This window comes from Ambystoma mexicanum, chromosome 11, assembly GCF_040938575.1.
Source record: "Ambystoma mexicanum isolate Mex_15411 chromosome 11, UKY_AmexF1_1, whole genome shotgun sequence".
Lineage (NCBI taxonomy): Eukaryota > Metazoa > Chordata > Amphibia > Caudata > Ambystomatidae > Ambystoma > Ambystoma mexicanum.
In genome coordinates this window covers 418,452,165-418,469,317 of record NC_090934.1, presented here as the reverse complement: position 1 = coordinate 418,469,317, position 17,153 = coordinate 418,452,165, and positions in this window count along the sequence as shown.

Sequence of the window (17,153 nt, the reverse complement as noted above, 5' to 3'; positions counted from 1 at the left end):
CCTGCAAACAGCAAAATGCTGACCCTGCGATTGGTGCGCGCACAGCACTCAGCATTGCTAATGGCAAACTCAACCACAGGAAACCAAGTCATTCAATTAGCTTGATGTTCATTCATAAAGCATATGAAATATTGCTCTAGAGTCGCATTTGTTCTTCCTGGCTGTCCATCACATTGAGGAAGGAAAGCTGTAGAAAAACCACCAGTGCAGTGAAGGCTTAGCAAAGAGGAACTTATCCCCCATAGTTGTCAGACTTCATGGAAGAAGTTGTGTGCTGACAGCAATGTTGCAGAAACTGCAGTTAATTAAATATAATGAGCCATCTAAAAAAAACACTCCCGCCACTATTGTAGCAGAGGCCTTAGAAAATGGAAGATCCATGATAAAACCCTTCACTGTGTCACATAGGGGTCCTTTCATCGCTGGTAAGGGAAAGAGTTAGCCGTTCGTTTTTGGCTTCCACAATGATTTCACAATTCTTTATATAGTCTGCAAAGCCTGTATTCAGTAAAGGACACAGGAACGAACCCTGGGGTGTATTCTGTCATCCTGAGTGCCTAGCAGTTAAAGTGTCTCTTTAAACTTTAGGTGGAGGTTTATGAATCTATTGGCCTTTTCTAACCCAATCAGACTTGATCTCACATCTAGAGTTACACAATACATGTAGTTATCGGGGCTCCCAGAACTTGATCCGTTGGTGCTTTCCAATGAAATGATGGGCACCTCTGCTGCATAGAACAGCATTCGCCTTGCCATTCTTTCTCCTCTTTTGAAAGGTGGTGACCCAATTACTTCTTACAGAGACAACATCCAGCAAGCGAAGGTTTGATTCACAAGTGCCAGTTTCTTTAAATAATCCTGATCTGCTTGACCAGAAGCTATAAAAAAGGAGCCTCGTTATCCTCTATGTTTCGTCGCTAGCAATTACTCACTTCCCTTATTGCTAACAGTTTTCTGGTCTTGGATTTTGATTCTCTTGCAAATATTTGGTGAACATGCCTCTGAACAGGGCATCTTTTTCTTTTTTGTCCTTATTTTGAATTGCATAGATTAAACACAACAAAGGTCTTTCAGTATGCTCACACAATTACACGAAGGAATCTTGTATGGGCCAGATGTATGATATGATATGGCATTTATAACGTGCCTATACACAAGTGTTTCAAGGCGCGACGAGGCAAGGGAGGGGGAACAGGGGAAGACAGATAACGGTCCTACTAGGACAGGTGTCATTCAGATCGCGCAAGTGCATGGGAAGGGGGAAAGGGAAAAGTGCGAGGGTGCAGGGAGAGGGGAAGTGCAGTACATGGGATAGAAGGATAAGAATACATTAACGGCCAGCTAGTGGCAAGTGCAAGGTAAGCGCATGCATAAGTGATGGTAGGGGGACTGTAGGGATACAGAAACAGTCTCCAAGTGCAGGGTTGCCAGGGAGGCAGTGCAGGTGAGCAACTAGCAGGGCTGTGCCTATGAGCAGAGAGGGTGGCCATGTAACCAGTGCATTTTCAGCCAGGAATCAGCAGGGGAGAGGAAGAGAGAAAGCAGAAGCAAAGAGGAAGGTTTTGAGGTGCTTCCGGAACCAGAGATGGTTCTCCTCAAGTTTCAGGGAGGTAGGAAGGCTGTTCCAGAGGGAGGCCCCTGCCGAAGAGAGAGATCTACCACCAACTCGTTGCTTGGGGAAGCGACTGACCCTGAGGGAATTGGAGGCGGATGAGCAAAGAGCTCGGCAAGGAAGATATTTAGGAAGAGAAAGTTGAAGGTATTTTGGCCCCAGCCCCGGAAGGCCTGTGGACAATGCAGAAGGTTTTGAATTTAATCCTCGCAGCCACTGGGAGACAGTGCAGAGATTTCAGTCCTGGAGAGATACGATCCCTGGGTTTGAGGCCAAGGACAAGTCTCGCAGTCCTGTTCTGGATACGTTGCAGAGGGAGGAAAGTAGAGACAGGCAGATTTAGATAGAGGCTGTTACAATAGTCCAGCATAGAGAGAACCAGGGCTCTGGAGACAATGAGCTTCTGGGGGAAGGTGAGGAAAGGAAGAATACCTCTGAGGAGGTGCAGATGGTATTGAGACTTCTTAGAGACGTCAGAGATGTGAGGACAGAAGGAGAGTGTGGAGTCGAAGATGACCCCGAGGTTTTTAGCCTTGCAGGTGGGAGCAGGAAGAGGGCCAAGAGAGGCAGGCCAGAGAGCTGCAGGGAAGGAGGGAGTGGGTGTGCCAATGAGTAGAATCTCAGTCTTACTGGCATTAAGACAGAGGTCATTGGCGGCACACCACTCCTGGATAGCAGACAGACAGTCACAGATGAGGGAAGGAGAGGAGGAGGCCGAGGGTAGCCTGGAAATGAGCTGGGTGTCATCCGCATAACACTGAAAGTTGGGGCAGAGAGCGGCAATGAGATGGGCAAGGAGTGCCAGGTATTTGTTGAACAGCCAGGGAGAGAGGTTAGATCCCTGGGGGACACCAGAGGTAGAGAAAAAGATATCAGAGAGGAAGGACCCAAGTTGGACCTGGGTGGGTCGATCGGAGAGGACGGAAGTCAGCCATGCCAGAGCCTGACAAGTGATACCCAGGTTATCACGGAGGCGGTTGAGCAGGATGGCATGGTTGACAGTGTCAAAGGCAGAAGAGAGATCAAGCAAGATGAAGGCACAAGGGGTGTTGGAGTCGAAGTTGGAGAGCAGGTCTTCACGGATGTTCAGGAGAGCAGTTTCCGTGCTTCTGGCAGCTCTGAAGCCAGACTAATGGTCATGGAGACAACCAACAGATTCAGTGTGGAGATTAAGCTGGGAGATGGCCAGTTTCTCCAGGAGCTTGCCCAGGAAGGGAGTGATGGAGATTGGGCGATAGTTAGCCGGGCAAGAGGGGTCGGCAAAGGGCTTCTTGAGAAGAGGGTGCACAAGGGAGTGCTTCAGAGGGGGTGGGAAGACTCTTGTGGCGAAGGAGTGATTGCAGAAATCAGCCAGGGCTGGAGCCAGGGAGTCAATGTGGTCCTTAATGGATTTGGACAAACAGGGATGAACCTGTTTCAACGAGACTTTCACAGATCGGACTTGTCTAGAAACATTGTCTGCAGAGAAAAGGGGAAAGGCATAGAAGGAGGGAAGGGGGGTGGCTGCAGAAGAGCCGGAGGAGGAGCAGGGGATAGGGGGAGGGAGGCGATAGGAGGAGAGTGAGGACAGGATGTCCTGAGTTTTAGAAATGAAGTGAGAAGCCAGAGCCGTGCAGAGGGCATGGGAGGGGACAGGAGAGGTAGAGACTGCGGCGGGATTTTCCAGTTCCTTGCAGATTTTAAAGAGTTCAGCCGAGTTGTTTGATGCCGCAGAGATGCGGGCTTGGATATGAGCTCTCTTCTTGGTGAGGACGGAGAGCCGGTATTGCCTTTGTAGCATGCGGCAGGCCAGTTTGTCAGAGGATGAACATGAAGCACGCCATTTCCTCTCGGCCACCCTGCACTTGCGTTTTATGGTGACGAGGTCTGAGTCATACCAGGAGTTACACTTGGCTTTGGGCTTCAGGTGGATTCTCATGACAGGGGCAAGGATATCAAGAGTATCAGATATAGAAGAGTGGAGCGTGGAGAGGGCTGTGTCAGGGTGAGAGTCAGCCAAAGGGGGAGGAGGGGTGAGAAGGTGGAAGCGAAAGCCTCAACTGACACGCGATTCATGGGTCGGATGACCGAGACGGTGGGTGGCAGTGATGGAGGTGGCTTGGCCTGAGGGGTGGGGAGGGTGAGGTGGTAGGATAGGAGCAAGCGATCACTCCAGGAGAGAGGTCTGGAGAGGGGGACAGAGAGGGGAAGGTCTGAGGAGATCAGAGCATCAAGAGTGTGCCCTGCAGAATGAGTCGGGCCTGAGGGGAGAATGGTGAGTGAGAGAGAGTCGCAGAGGTCGCGTATATGGGGAACATGTAACTCCATAATTCTTGCAACAGTACGTTTTCTTTGAATCATCGACTTAGCTCTTATTGAATAAAGACACATGAAAGGATGATACACACTACGAAAAATTGTTATCAGTCTTCAAGGGGCACGACATTGTTCATTTGTGTTACCCTAGAGCTGTACTTGTTTTAGATTTCTTTTTGAGAAATGACACCTTTCTAAAAGAAAAAGAATGGAAAAAAATGTGCATATGTTCTTTTAAGATGTTATGTGTTAGTTGATATGCTAATTTGCTATTTTATGTATGTATACATATATATGTATAGGTAACTTTCATGTTAAGTTTTGTTGCCTTTTAATGTTTATTTTGGAAAATTCTGTTTTGCTTTGTAGTGATGTGACGATGTTATTGCTTTGATATTTTTTTGTAAAGGTGTGCAAGCACCAAATAATAATAATAATATTAATAATAATAATAATGTAATTTTTTTTTTTACAAAAACAGGGCATCTGTTTTTAAGAGCTCCTTTTCCGAAGAATAAATACAATGTTTAGCTCTTACATTATTTAACAGATCTCTTTTCTGAGAATAAATACCATTTTGACTTTTAAAATGTCCTTCGTTCTTGAAGGGGTCCAGCTCAGATGAATCTGTTTTTTCTATGAGCACCAAGGCAAAGTTTAATTTTGCATGCTGCCGATTTATTGCACACACCCTAAAAATTGAGAAAAATAGAAAATGGCAAACACAGTGGTAGACCTTGCAGTCTGATTCTCTGGCCCCATACAAGATTGGTCAAACCCCAGCATCCTCCACATCCTCCTTGGCTCATATCATGCAGGAAATGCCCCCCTCCACCTTAGTGTGGTGGTGACTTACCTGCAGCTGACACACAATTAACATGTATGTCTCCAAATACCAATCCATTCCCTGCTTTGGTAGATGCCACTGTTGCTGCTGCTCTCATTCTACTTTTAACCATAAAATAACGCTGCACGCCTCTGTGTTCGTTCCCTGATCACCCTTCTGCCGCAACGGCTGGGGTGGCTCTATTAGAACTATAAGTGATTTATCTAACCCTTCAGGCTGGAAGCCATCGACTGGGGATCGAACCCATGCTGCCCACAATTGGCCTGCTCCCTCCCAAGAGAATCCTATTTCCCCAAAGTTATCCCCGGATCCAGCCAATGTACACAAGGGAGACAGAGGAGAGAGAGAAAGAGAGAGAGAGAGAGAGAGAGAGAGAGAGAGAAAATGATGCAGGGTTCCCTTTAACTGCTATTGAGTTAACGGTTAATTTGTATGTTATAACGAGAGGTCATGATCAGATGCACTTTTTAGGGTACCATGAAAACCATCAGAACTGATCCAGTAAGGTTCTTGCAGGAGTGGAAGGTAGGTGTTTACTATTGGCTGGTCTTCCTGAGTAAATGGAGGTCATCGTATATACCCTAAAAAGGAAACAACCAAGTCCTGTGCATCAACGGTAATATCTGGGTGGAGTTTTGGCCCTAAAACGATGCTGGCCCTTTAGCTAAACTCTCCAAGGCTGAGATATTGTAACCGTCTGTCCTGTCTCTGACCATGCACAAGAGCCACGAGTGTGCACGCCTTTCTGCAGATTCATGGTGCAGCCGGGCCAATCAGCTGCCAGCAAGAGCAGAGAACACCAGGGGTCTCGGAAGCACAGTAAGAAAACGGAGCCATGTCTCTGGGCGGCGGTAATTTCTGCCACATCCTGAGGCAGCCAGCAGAGGACGTGCAACCAAGCTACACAGAGCAGAGGCCAGCACTGCTGGTCAAGCCAGGAGCCATGTTCAGGGAACCAACATTTACCCTGCACATGATTTTCGAACTGTCCCCATATGACACCATGAGAGCGAATGTAATTCGCAAAACAAAATCATTTAATTAAGTTTGGGGGGGGGAGCGCTGGGGTGGGGTGTTCCTGGTCGAAATAGTGTATTTAAAAGAACAATGTTCCTGATACAGTAATTAGAAAGTAGCTAAACATGGCAAGAAACTCACAGCATACATATAGCAGTGAAGAAAAGCACACTGGAAGCTTTCTAACAAATTAGTTTCTTCAAATGGATGTAGGGATGAGGAAAAATGGGAGGATGGGAGGAATGGGAGCGAGGGTGACAGGAGCAGAACACCGGGATTCCCAGACTGAAGAAGCCAATCAGGCACTGCTGAGAATCCCCAGTGCAGGGCCATGCCCAGCCAAGGCAGGGAGGCCCGTCCATCAGCATAGAAGACAAACCCCCTCCTGTGGACTCCCTCTGTGCACCCCAAAGACCACGCAGCTTCCACGATTTCAGCTGCCCCTGAAGGGAGTCCACCATCGAGCTTCATGGGGAGATGTATTTATTTAATGCATTTGATTTTACGGCCAAACCCTTGGGTATCATGGCGTAGTTACATATGTCTTCGTTTTCATGTCAGAGTTACATACATTTTGTTTTACTGAGATGGAGATAGAGTTTGCGGAGGAGACTCAAAGCAGACGATGTTATCATATAACCGGCTGAGTTGGGAAATGAGGCCACGTGTTGCACATACATGCCAGCATTATCCATTCCGTTCTGGAGACACTTGCCCAGTCCTGCTTTTAACTTTCCATGCTTGGGCTTGCGGTCCTGGAATTCCCCATTATAAACCTAGGACTACAAGTCCCAGAATGCAAAGCTAAAACCAGGACTGGACAAGTGACGCCAGAATGGAAAGGATAATATTGATGGCTCCCAGGATGGTCTTCAAGATGTCAGCCTGGCCTTCCAGTGCACCACTCACAATGCGCCTTCCAGTGCTCCGCTCACACTGCGCCGTCCCCTGAACCGGGAGGCCAAAGTGGATCTAGACGGGCTTGAGAGACGGGTCGATTCCTCCTGAGTCGTGGACGACCCTTTTAGTGCAAGCAGCTAAACGGTGGTAAAGAAAGATCCCTGTGGAAATGAGAAATTCTGGTTATTTGAGGGTCCAGGTCAGTTGGCCAGAAGGCACGAAGGACCATCGGTGGGGATGCCATGTTCTTCCGGAGGAAACATTTGCCGGGAGTCGCCAAGCGGACGATTTTCGCACCGTGTAAGCAGATTTGGTGGGATCGGTGTGCTATTCACCAGTCACCACTTCAAAGTATTTCTCAGTGATTTTATCTGCTGTCTCTATTCCTATTGCTCTTTTTATCACATTCTTAATGGCGAGTTAGACCTGATATTTCTCACCTTTTTCACAGGTGTTTGCAACTGATGAGCTAATTTCTTTTTTTAAATCAAGTGCATCCGAATATCTGCGGGGGCCCATTTGAAAATTAAGTTTGTGGGAATCATTCTGTGGTAAAATCCGTCAATCCCAAGTGCATCCATATCATGCATGTCCCCATCAGCCAGTCCTAGCTTTTAACTTTGCGTGCCTAAACTTGTAGGCCCATACCTCCAAAGGGAAACGCTAAACTACAAGTCCCAGCATGCAGTGGGGACAACGGGGACTGGTTTAAGGTGTCACTGATGACATGGGGCCAGTTGGCATCTCTGAAAGTCTTAGATAAAGCAATGCAGGGATGGGGTGAGTGGTTGCAGATTATCAAGGGATAGGAGGATTGGCCTCTGTTCAGCAAAACAAGAAAGGAAATTAGTGGTGGAGCTGAAATTCTAAAGGACTACTTCACAAAATCTATAAGCTTTATTTGTCTGAGTCACGGGGTGCCCAAGGTAGGGAGGGCCATTTTAATTGAAAAAGATGAAAGACCCTCATGCCAGCATTTAATTGTATCTGTATAAAATTGTATATCATTTATCCATCTCTCTATTCTTCAAAAATAGGCATTGCAGTGGGCCAACCTACCTGTAGGCGAGCACGTTGGCACCATTCAAACTTCCTGTAGGTCAGTCTGAACTTCGCTTTGGGTGGGGGGGCATCTTGCAGGAGGAGGCTTTAATGACTCTCCCAGGTGAGCTCATGTCCTTAGAGTGTGAGGACATATTTCGGAGTGCATTTAACAAGGGCTGGGATTGCTGTAGTTTAGTGGGAAGCTACCACCGATGTGTGTGGCCATCTGTGTGTGGGCACTATTGCCTACATACACATGTGTGCATCAACACAAACTTGCACTAGAAATGTAGGCCTGCATAGTCACTTTTTAGGACATAGTGCACATCCGTGATCAAGCAGTGAAGAGGGAGAAACGCGCTGGCAGATGTGCTTGGCTTTCACCGCATGCCATAAATAACATTAATGCATACATATTGACCAACATACAGTCTCTAAGGTCTGACCGAGGGAAGCCGGAACCAAAATGCTAGTACCGATGGACTACGGTAGGGACGAACACAGCATATTACAAACTGAAAAGTGTTTCACACGTCTAGATCCGTAATCATTTGCAGATGTTCTACCATACACCAGTGCTGGCAATTAAAACAATAATCTAGGAGTCCACAGGGCTTAGGGTACAGGAAAGAGGAGCCATAGAGATGAGGGCAGGGCAAAGGGTGAAGTCAAGGCAGGCTAGTAAAAAGAAGTGTAAAAAAAGAGGATAAACTAAAATCACAATCAGTTTTATACTCATTTCTTGAGACAAGCACAAATCACATAATAAACCAACCTGGGAATGTATTCATCATTATTGTGACACACTGAGCAAAAAGAGTATGATTGTAGCTTTGTGTTCCCCATCCAGAATGGAAGCCTACAAGTATCAGCATGCAAAGTAACATGAGCCTAAAAACATCTAGTCTATGTTTTAAACTGTGCTATGAAGACTGAATGAAACACTGAAAAAATGCATGATATGATCGCCTGCTTGAAGTCAGACAGCTTTATTCATGCCTCCCATGTCTAAACACGCAACATTTTCCCCTCTTAAGGGACAATAGCTGCTCCCAATTACCCTGTCCTTGTTGTGTCTGCCACCTTCTCATATTAATAACACTTTAATGGGTTTACTTCAGAAAAAAAGAGCCCTTCCGAGCTCTGCATTTCCTCTCATAACGCTGATCATTACAGGCAGTGTGTGGCAGCTGGGAATGAGCTTTCCATTTTCCCAGATTCGGGATCTGAGCAGGTCGTTTTTGCTGGTTTCTGAATTTGGCCAAACCTGCACAATTCCAGCACTGCCAGGCAAACAGACTTTAAGTGGAACAGATCAGATACCTTTCTTCAATAGCTGCCAATTGCTCACTCTCCCCTGTTTTTAGCTCCTCACTCTTTTTCTCTGCTTCCCTCACTGTGTTCTTTCTTCACTCTATGATTGTAAAGTGCTCTGTTGCTTCCCAAAGCTAGGGCAGCACTACAAATATAATAATAATAATAATAATAATAATAATAATAATAATAATAATAATAATAATAATAATAATAATAATAATAATAATAATTCTCCAGTGGTGGGTCATTTTGCACCACTGTCAGGCAATTTTATGTTGACATTAGCACAGAGAGAATAGTGCAAAAAGTTATCTTTGCATTGGTCAGTTCGTGCAAAAGTAATTTTTGCACTAGTCTGCCAGTGCAAATGTTCAAAAGCCTGCAACAGTGCAAGATTGCCACTTTCCAAAACAGTTTATGTAATTTGGTTCCCCCTAGGCTGAGAACCAAAGTAGGACGTTTTTAAAGAAAGATAATACACAATCAAAAATGGAACATGAAGTTAATTTAGGGCAATGACAGATTATCTGCCCCTTCACCACCAATTTATCTCTGGGATAATAGTGAGAGTATGTAAACCTCAAACCAGGTGGCAAAAGAGTTTTTTCCTCTATTTATCTTCCCAAAAAATGAGAAGGTACCTGTCCATGTAGCAGGGTTATGCCACTGAGAGGAATGCCATCTGGTGAGGGTGGAAAGGCCAAGATTTTTATATTTTTATTACGATAAAATGATCCAGGTAATTTTGTTTTTGAAAGGGCAGTCTGCTTATTAGACCCCACCTTCATAAATGATCCATGCCAAAATTATAGTACACATGTGCCTTTGCTGTAAACAGTATCCTGACATGTATAGCCCCAGCTCTGCTGTGGCACAGAGACTTTTCGAAACTCACATGAACATCCCTGACAACTGCTGGAAACCAAAGTTCCTGAAGGCATCAGTGGCTTTTTAATCTTTTTCCCCTTTGAGGTAAATTATAATAATTGTATGCCTCAGTCAGCCTGGTAGCATGTACATCTGTAAATATATTCTATGCCTAGTTGTGACTCGTGATTGATAAGGGTACACAGTTATACAGCCACAGCAATTTGATGTCATACTTGTGTCAGATCTGTGAGCCTATCCCAGCAGCGAGAGGTCTTATGTATATTGGTATCTGTTCTGTCTGTCTCCACATCTTCTGTCTGGAAAAATAGCTAGAATGTTGGCTCCTTGTTTCTCCTGCCGAAAAAGTAAGACCTTCCCACAGGACATAGGAACTTCCCCAGGGGGATTCCTGGTAGCCAGTGCTTCAGAGGCAGCACTGACAAAAAAAAGCCCCTCTGGCACCATGGTGCTGATCACTGAAATTATTTTAAAGCCAGCAGGTAAGGAAGAGGGCAGAGTTAGAGTAGCCATGGAAGAGAGGTGAACTGCGGGAAGGCTCCCACCATCTTCTTTCCTGTTAGGGCTGTGAGGAATTCGACCATCCACACAGGGAGTGTGTGCTCGCCTGGGCTTTTTTAAAATTTTGTAAGAAAATCAACCTTGCAGATCAACCTCGGACATTGTGTGGGGCTAATTCACACACATTTTCCGCACAAGAAACACATAGTCAAGTGTACTCAGGGGGGACACAGCCTACATGTGCAGTCCTCCCTGTCATATTTAGCTGGAATGTGACAGCCAGAAGTACATGAAAGCATCTCAGGAAGGGGGAAGGTAACTCCTTCCTCCTGCCATGGCCAGCCTAATTAAATACCAGAGGCTCAATGGATCTGCCCTGCCCATCGTAGCTCTGTGTGGTGGCAGCGCATAATGATGAGAGTTAATTGAAGCAGGCCTGTGAAGAGGCCTGGTCACAGAACTAACAAACGGCAGGAAATCGGAACACCTCTTTGATATGCAATGGGCCAGCTTGAAACTAGCTCCCACCCCTCTGTATGAAGGGTAGTGAATGCCATGTCTGGGACAACTGTTTACAGTAGGGAACCCCTGCAAGGAGACCCCCTTTCAGAGGGAAGAAGTATGTGATTTGATGGAGACAGAAAGTCTGTTCTCACCACACACTTCAAGGGAGACCGGCGTTTGATCAGGAGCCACAGAGAGCTCAATTAACCAGAGAGACACTTTGATCCACAACAGACAGGAAGATAGGTGGGACTTAGTAGTAGTTGTCACCCCCTACCTTTCCTGTTGTGAAACACTGTTGTTATGACCGCACTCATAACAGAAGATTGTTGGTGGTCCTCCAGGATCGGTTCATCAAGGTAGGCTTAGCCTGCATCAATCACTGGGACCGATTTGGCTTTAAAAGAGGGTTGAGCCCCTTTTTTGGCAGGGCATCCGATGACTTTGAAAGGCGTAAGAAGAAGGACTGCCTTACAGCTTCCCCCAGTGAAGGAAGTCCAGGATTTCCAAGAGGGAAGCAAGATCCCTCTTCTAAACATCTCCCAGGGAACAGAGGGAGATACTGACCTCAGAGGATCCACCCAGCAGCACCAGAACCGTTGCCTAGCCAGCACACAGCGTGCCCTGCTAGGTTCTGCCAGCAAGCTTCCTAGGTGGGAAGTGCCAGAGAGCCTCTGAACAAACGAACAGGCTGTCGCCTGTAAACACCCTCCTCAGCTTTGGCCGTCTGCCTTAAAGGACGGCACATGCCCAGTGAAGAACCTAAGAGGAGTGCCACAACCAGCATCAACCAGCGTCCATTGTTTAAGGACACTTCCGAGGCAGTCGAGCCCTCGAACTGCGACCGGCTACACCACTGAATGTTGTCACGCTGTAGTCACTAAAGCCGTCTGAGACGCCTTGACCAGCATTCCAGATCTACCAACCAGCACAGAGACAACGATTTTTAACCCTGAGCTTCCGTGTAGGCCAGCATGCAGCCGTCTGTCCAGCCTCACTGACCGAACTGCCTGCTGCCTGATACCCACAGCTGTCTTCCATCTTGAACTCTGTTGCAGGACCTGCAAAGCATCCTGGAACCGACTCGACGCTGTTGAGCATCAAGATCATCTCAAGCACCAGGTACATTGTGGTTCTGGCCCCCTGGTCCTTCTCTGAAGGACCCTAGTGACATTTACAACCCCTTGCTCTCTTGCTGGTGAAACCAAATAACCTTTAACAGTTAAGACTGATTGCTTTACCGACTACCCTTCTGTCAGTATCCAGAGTGCATCCCTTTCCCTCCTGAAACTGTCTCTCCTCTTCATTCCTTTACAGGGTGGATTGTATTTTGTAGTGTACTAGAACTGTCTGTTGTAATAATAATAAAGTAGATATTTTTATACACCCTTGACTGCACAGTCACTTTTATCATTGGTTAAAAATTGTATTTGCGCTGTGTTGCAAATAACCAGCGATCCACAACCTTGAGGAGATAAGCCTGCCATTCCGTCCACGTTACTAAAAATTGGACAAGGAGGTTTATAATTTTCATGTGTTTCCAATCTGTTCAGTTCCCTTCTAGTGTACTAGTGATGTGGGGCAGATTGAGGGTTTCAAAAACGATATTCACCCTGAACCACTGGTGCCCCGGAAGTTGATTCACCACAAGGGCTCTCTTCCTTTTCCTGTCCCCTCCATTTCCTGTAGACAAGGTAGTCTGGATGTGCTGCCATAAGGCAAAGGGCACTTGTTACAACAATGTGGATTTGACCCCTTACAGCAGGCTGCCTTTGGGCTAACCCCTAAGGCATTTTTCCTTTAAAAGGAGAACCCCTCCCTCCTGCCCCCCATTCTTTGATTAATCTCTAGGCCAAAATGAGAAATAGAAAAATTCACTGGAACTCTGTTTGGAGTGCAGTTCATCCCAAAGCCATCCACCGGTGAGGTGAAGGGCAGAAGGCATCTAAGGCAGAGGAGAGCTCTGTCCCCTTACCTTCCCAATGGAACAGTGGGGGTGATCTGTGAACTGCTATGGACGAAGCCCTGCCCCTCTGATGGCATTCACTCAAACCAGGCCACTGTTCACTGGGTTCCCTGTAAGTGCCAGCCAAGCTCCATGGAGTTGAAATGGAGAACTCAAGGACTCACCTTGTCCCTAGAGACCGGATTGGGCCCCCTAAGCAACCCAGAAGTAAATGAACAGCTCTGGGCCATGATTCCGACATCAAACTGCTTGTGAGTTACACTGACTTGGACATCACCAGCCTGTTCCAAGATTCTTCGTGCCTCGTGTCATTGCTCCTTGTGAATTTCCCTGTGGGTGGGCCCAGTCACCCAGTTCCATAACCCAATGCCAGATCACTGCCTCAGAAAGCACCCTGAAGCCTGGCTTGACACTATTGAGCAACAATAACAAAATACAAAGATTGTTCATTTTAATGGATTACAGTGACTTTAAAACCCCTTCTACCCTTTTCTTCAAGATCTTAACTTTGAACATTGACATTTTGCCAATCATTTGCCTGTACAACCCAGTTCATCTACCCAGTGGCCTTTTATGTCTGCATTCTGTCTCTCTTTTTCAGGGGTCGATGTTTCTAGTGTTTTCGGATTAGTTGTTAGCATTTTATTATTTAATTAAAAAGTCTATGGGCCTCATTTCGAGGTAGGCGGTAGCCATGGTGCTAGTAGCACCATGGCTACCCCCTTACCGCATACCGGGTCCGGGTTCTCGGAATGGGTATTTACCGGGTCATTCCAACCTTGGAGGACGTGGTCCCCATTCTGAGAACCATTCCCCATTCCCATTCGAGCCCCCATAGGGGGACCGCTAAGGGACCTCGTAATGCGACAGTAAGGGGTTAACGGCAACGGCACCCTTACCGTTGCCGTTAACCCCTTACCGCCGACCTCGTAATGAGGCCCTATGTGTTACAGAAACCTTTTTTAGTCTTTGTACTTAAGTTCTTTGGGTTGCTACTGTTATCAGCTCACATTCCCTTGAAGAGTGTAGCTTGCACTGGGCCTGCACAAACACAAAACTCGAAGGCGGTATACCTCTGACAGTGTTTGTCTGTTTCACCTTTATGATTGGGATCGCTGCTGGTTTGATGGTGGTGGACAGCTGAGTAGGTGGTTTAGCAACTACTCATCCCTGTACTCCTGCAGAGCAATGGTCATTTTGTCACACCCGCCTCCCCCCTAATATTTTCCATAACACAAGCAGCTGGAAGCTGTAAAGGTGCAAGGACAACCTCACATCAAGTCTGTCTTATGACACACGGCCGCCACGTCTACAAAGTGTAGTATCTTGTAGTGATGTCACCTCTAAGGTTGTATACGAATTGACCCTTTAAATTCGGTCAATTGTTCATTCGAACAATTGTAAACGAACAATTTGGGTAATACCCACCTGTAATGCTGTAGGAACTGGAAAGCTAGCAGGGGAATTGTTGTTGGTTGGTACTCTAGCTAAGAGAGATGGGAGAAAGGTGTTTAAAAAGGCCTGCATAAAAAATGCCTTGACATACTGTGGAATCTAGTCTTTCTTCCGTTCCATTTTCTCCACTCCTGGTGCGCATGTGTAGGGCATGCTCAGAGCTGCGTGCTATTCCAAGTGAAAGAACTGAGCGAAAAAACACTACCCTCAGAATAGCATGCACACATTTTCGAATTAAATGCATGCATGTACAAGAAAGAAGAGAAGAGAAGGCATGGACAATAAGAGGCTTAATTTTGTTTATTTACATGCAAAGAATATAACAGTATTGATTAGTATGAATTTTGATCTGCATTTCAACTTACAGACTCCCACAATGTCCGACTGCTACAAAATACCCAAACCTGCAAACTTGGAGAATGTAGAGACCCCAATGGATCAACGGATAATAATTGCAAGATCATGCCAAGAGCTACATCACCATTGCTTGCCCCCCACCAATCTGAATCACCTGCCTATACCATGACAGTTTTGGATCAAAATGTTCATGACGCATGTGGTTGGTGAGCAACTTAGGTATGGAAGGTCACAGAATGTTTGAAGGTCTTCCAGCTGCACAAACTGTATGAGATAATTCCAGTAGGTTTTCTGAGGAAACTGCAAGGATGGAGAAAAGGTTTGGCAGAAATGTTAATGTGGTGACGCACAGATTGCAATTCTATAACAGAAAAGAGTCAGGGAATGGAGGACTCTGCGAATTGACCCTTATGTACACTTTTGGAAAAACGACTGATTCCATGGTAAACGATACACCAATTTTCCACTCCCGTTGAGGCTAGAAGATCCAAGAGAAGATGCTCCCAACAAAGGATCTCACGCAAGAGGCCCTGGCAAGTGAGCAAACAGCAGAAGAAATCTGGGAAAGACGTGAATAAGGCAAAATAAACCTACAGGCAGTAGTAGGCTGGGCCTGAAGCAGTCCAGCAAGAAGTACATGGGTGTACATGTGTGAATGACAAGAGGTCAAAGTGGCAACAGATGCAAGAGCTACCTATGTGTGGACAGCACCAACGTGGCAAAGCATGTTTCCTGTCCGGCTCATGAGAAAACATGAACCTACGGCAAGAAAAAGAGACATTTTGCACATGGTGCAAATCTCAAGTGTCCTAAAGCAGTAGTGGCTGGCCAGGCTTCATTAAGGCTTCGTCTGACAGCAAAATGACTATGCGCTGACTTTGCCCAGACGTCGCACGGCAAAAATACACTTTGCACGGTTCCATGAATCAGGGTTTGTGTCGGCAGTGCAAAGTCACTTTTCAGCAGTGCAAAGTCACTTGGAATCGGGCAAATATTCCATGAATCGGGCCCACAGGGCGAGCGCAGACAAGTGAGCACGAGGCCTGCGTAGTGCTCCGAGCACCAGCGCACAGTCTACACTGTGTGCCCTAGCAATGCAAACATTGAAATGCATCCCTCAGGCCTCGGGAGCGCCAGCAAAAGCAACCACTGAATGCACACATTCAGAGCAATGCCAAAAAATACTGCAATCAAACAGCGGCAAAGCACTGCACAATCCTTCAACAAAATGATGTGTCTGCTGAAAGAGCAGCGAGGAAAAAGGAAGGGCAAAGCATGGGATGTGAGGTCAAAACCTGAACATTTAGGGAGTCGATCACATTCACATTACACGTTCCTAAGTTTAAAACTACAGAACACCCCTGATGTGCTGGGTAAGTCCTTTGTATCACGTTCTCTTTGTTCCTGAAAAGTTACATAAAAAAAGAAGCATACTTGTCCCCGGGCCTGCTATACAATTCTTTTTAAAGGCTTAAAGGTGCCCCATTACAGTCTTGAAGAAAACGTGTGCTTCATGGGACCTCAGTGATGGTTCCAGGGAAGATACTCATGCTTTCTGATTAGAGCCTGGAGCAGTGGGATTCACCTTCCATCACCAGTCGACCTTCTTTCCATTCTGGAATGTCCCCGTGTCCTGCCATTCGTACCAGGCGGCCGCGGCTCACTACATTCAGGAGGAAGATTGATGAAGCCACCTGTACTTCACCAAAAGGGGCCCGTCAAGGTCCAGTGCCTCAAGTTGCTGCATCTGAGCTGTGTGACAATACACGGAGAGCCGCCCAGTCAGCACTCACCATATTGGCAGTCACCGACATCTTCTTGATTCAATAAGGATTTTGCCATTTGGCTCAAGAGTCTAAACCTCCAAGAAGATTAGAGAAGCAGGGTTGTGCAGAGAGAGGCGTGAAGAAGCATAAGGGAGCAGGCTGGAGGAGGGCGAGATTGGGGAGAAAAGAAGCAGCGTAAGGGACAGGTTGGTGCCTGAGGAAGGCAAGATCAGGGAGGGCAAAGCAGAGGCGGGCGGGGGAGGTTTGAGCTCGAACTAGAGGATTCAAAGAGGATTTAAATGTTTGGGAAAATCCAGTAGCAATGCACTTTCAATCCACATTTCTTTGGTAGGGAATGATCAAAGAGGGAGACAGGCACACAGGTGAGGAGGAGGGCGGCATGGGAAGAGAGGAAAGGAAAGAAAAGAGGGAGGATCAGGAGATAAAGCAGCAGTAAAGAGGAGGGGGGGATTCAGACAGATTCAGAACGCTCACCCAGCCTGTGTTGGCAGGGGAGAACCCTTGCCCATTATTTTCTGTGGGCTCGTTCCCAGAATCTAGGTCGAGTTGGAAGCCAGAGCCCAGGAGGGAAACTAAGAGGACTTTGCTGAAAAATCTACTCAGGCCAGAGGGGAAGTAATCCTGTGTCCTCTAGGTATCGAGCAACACAACCCGGGTGTTGGG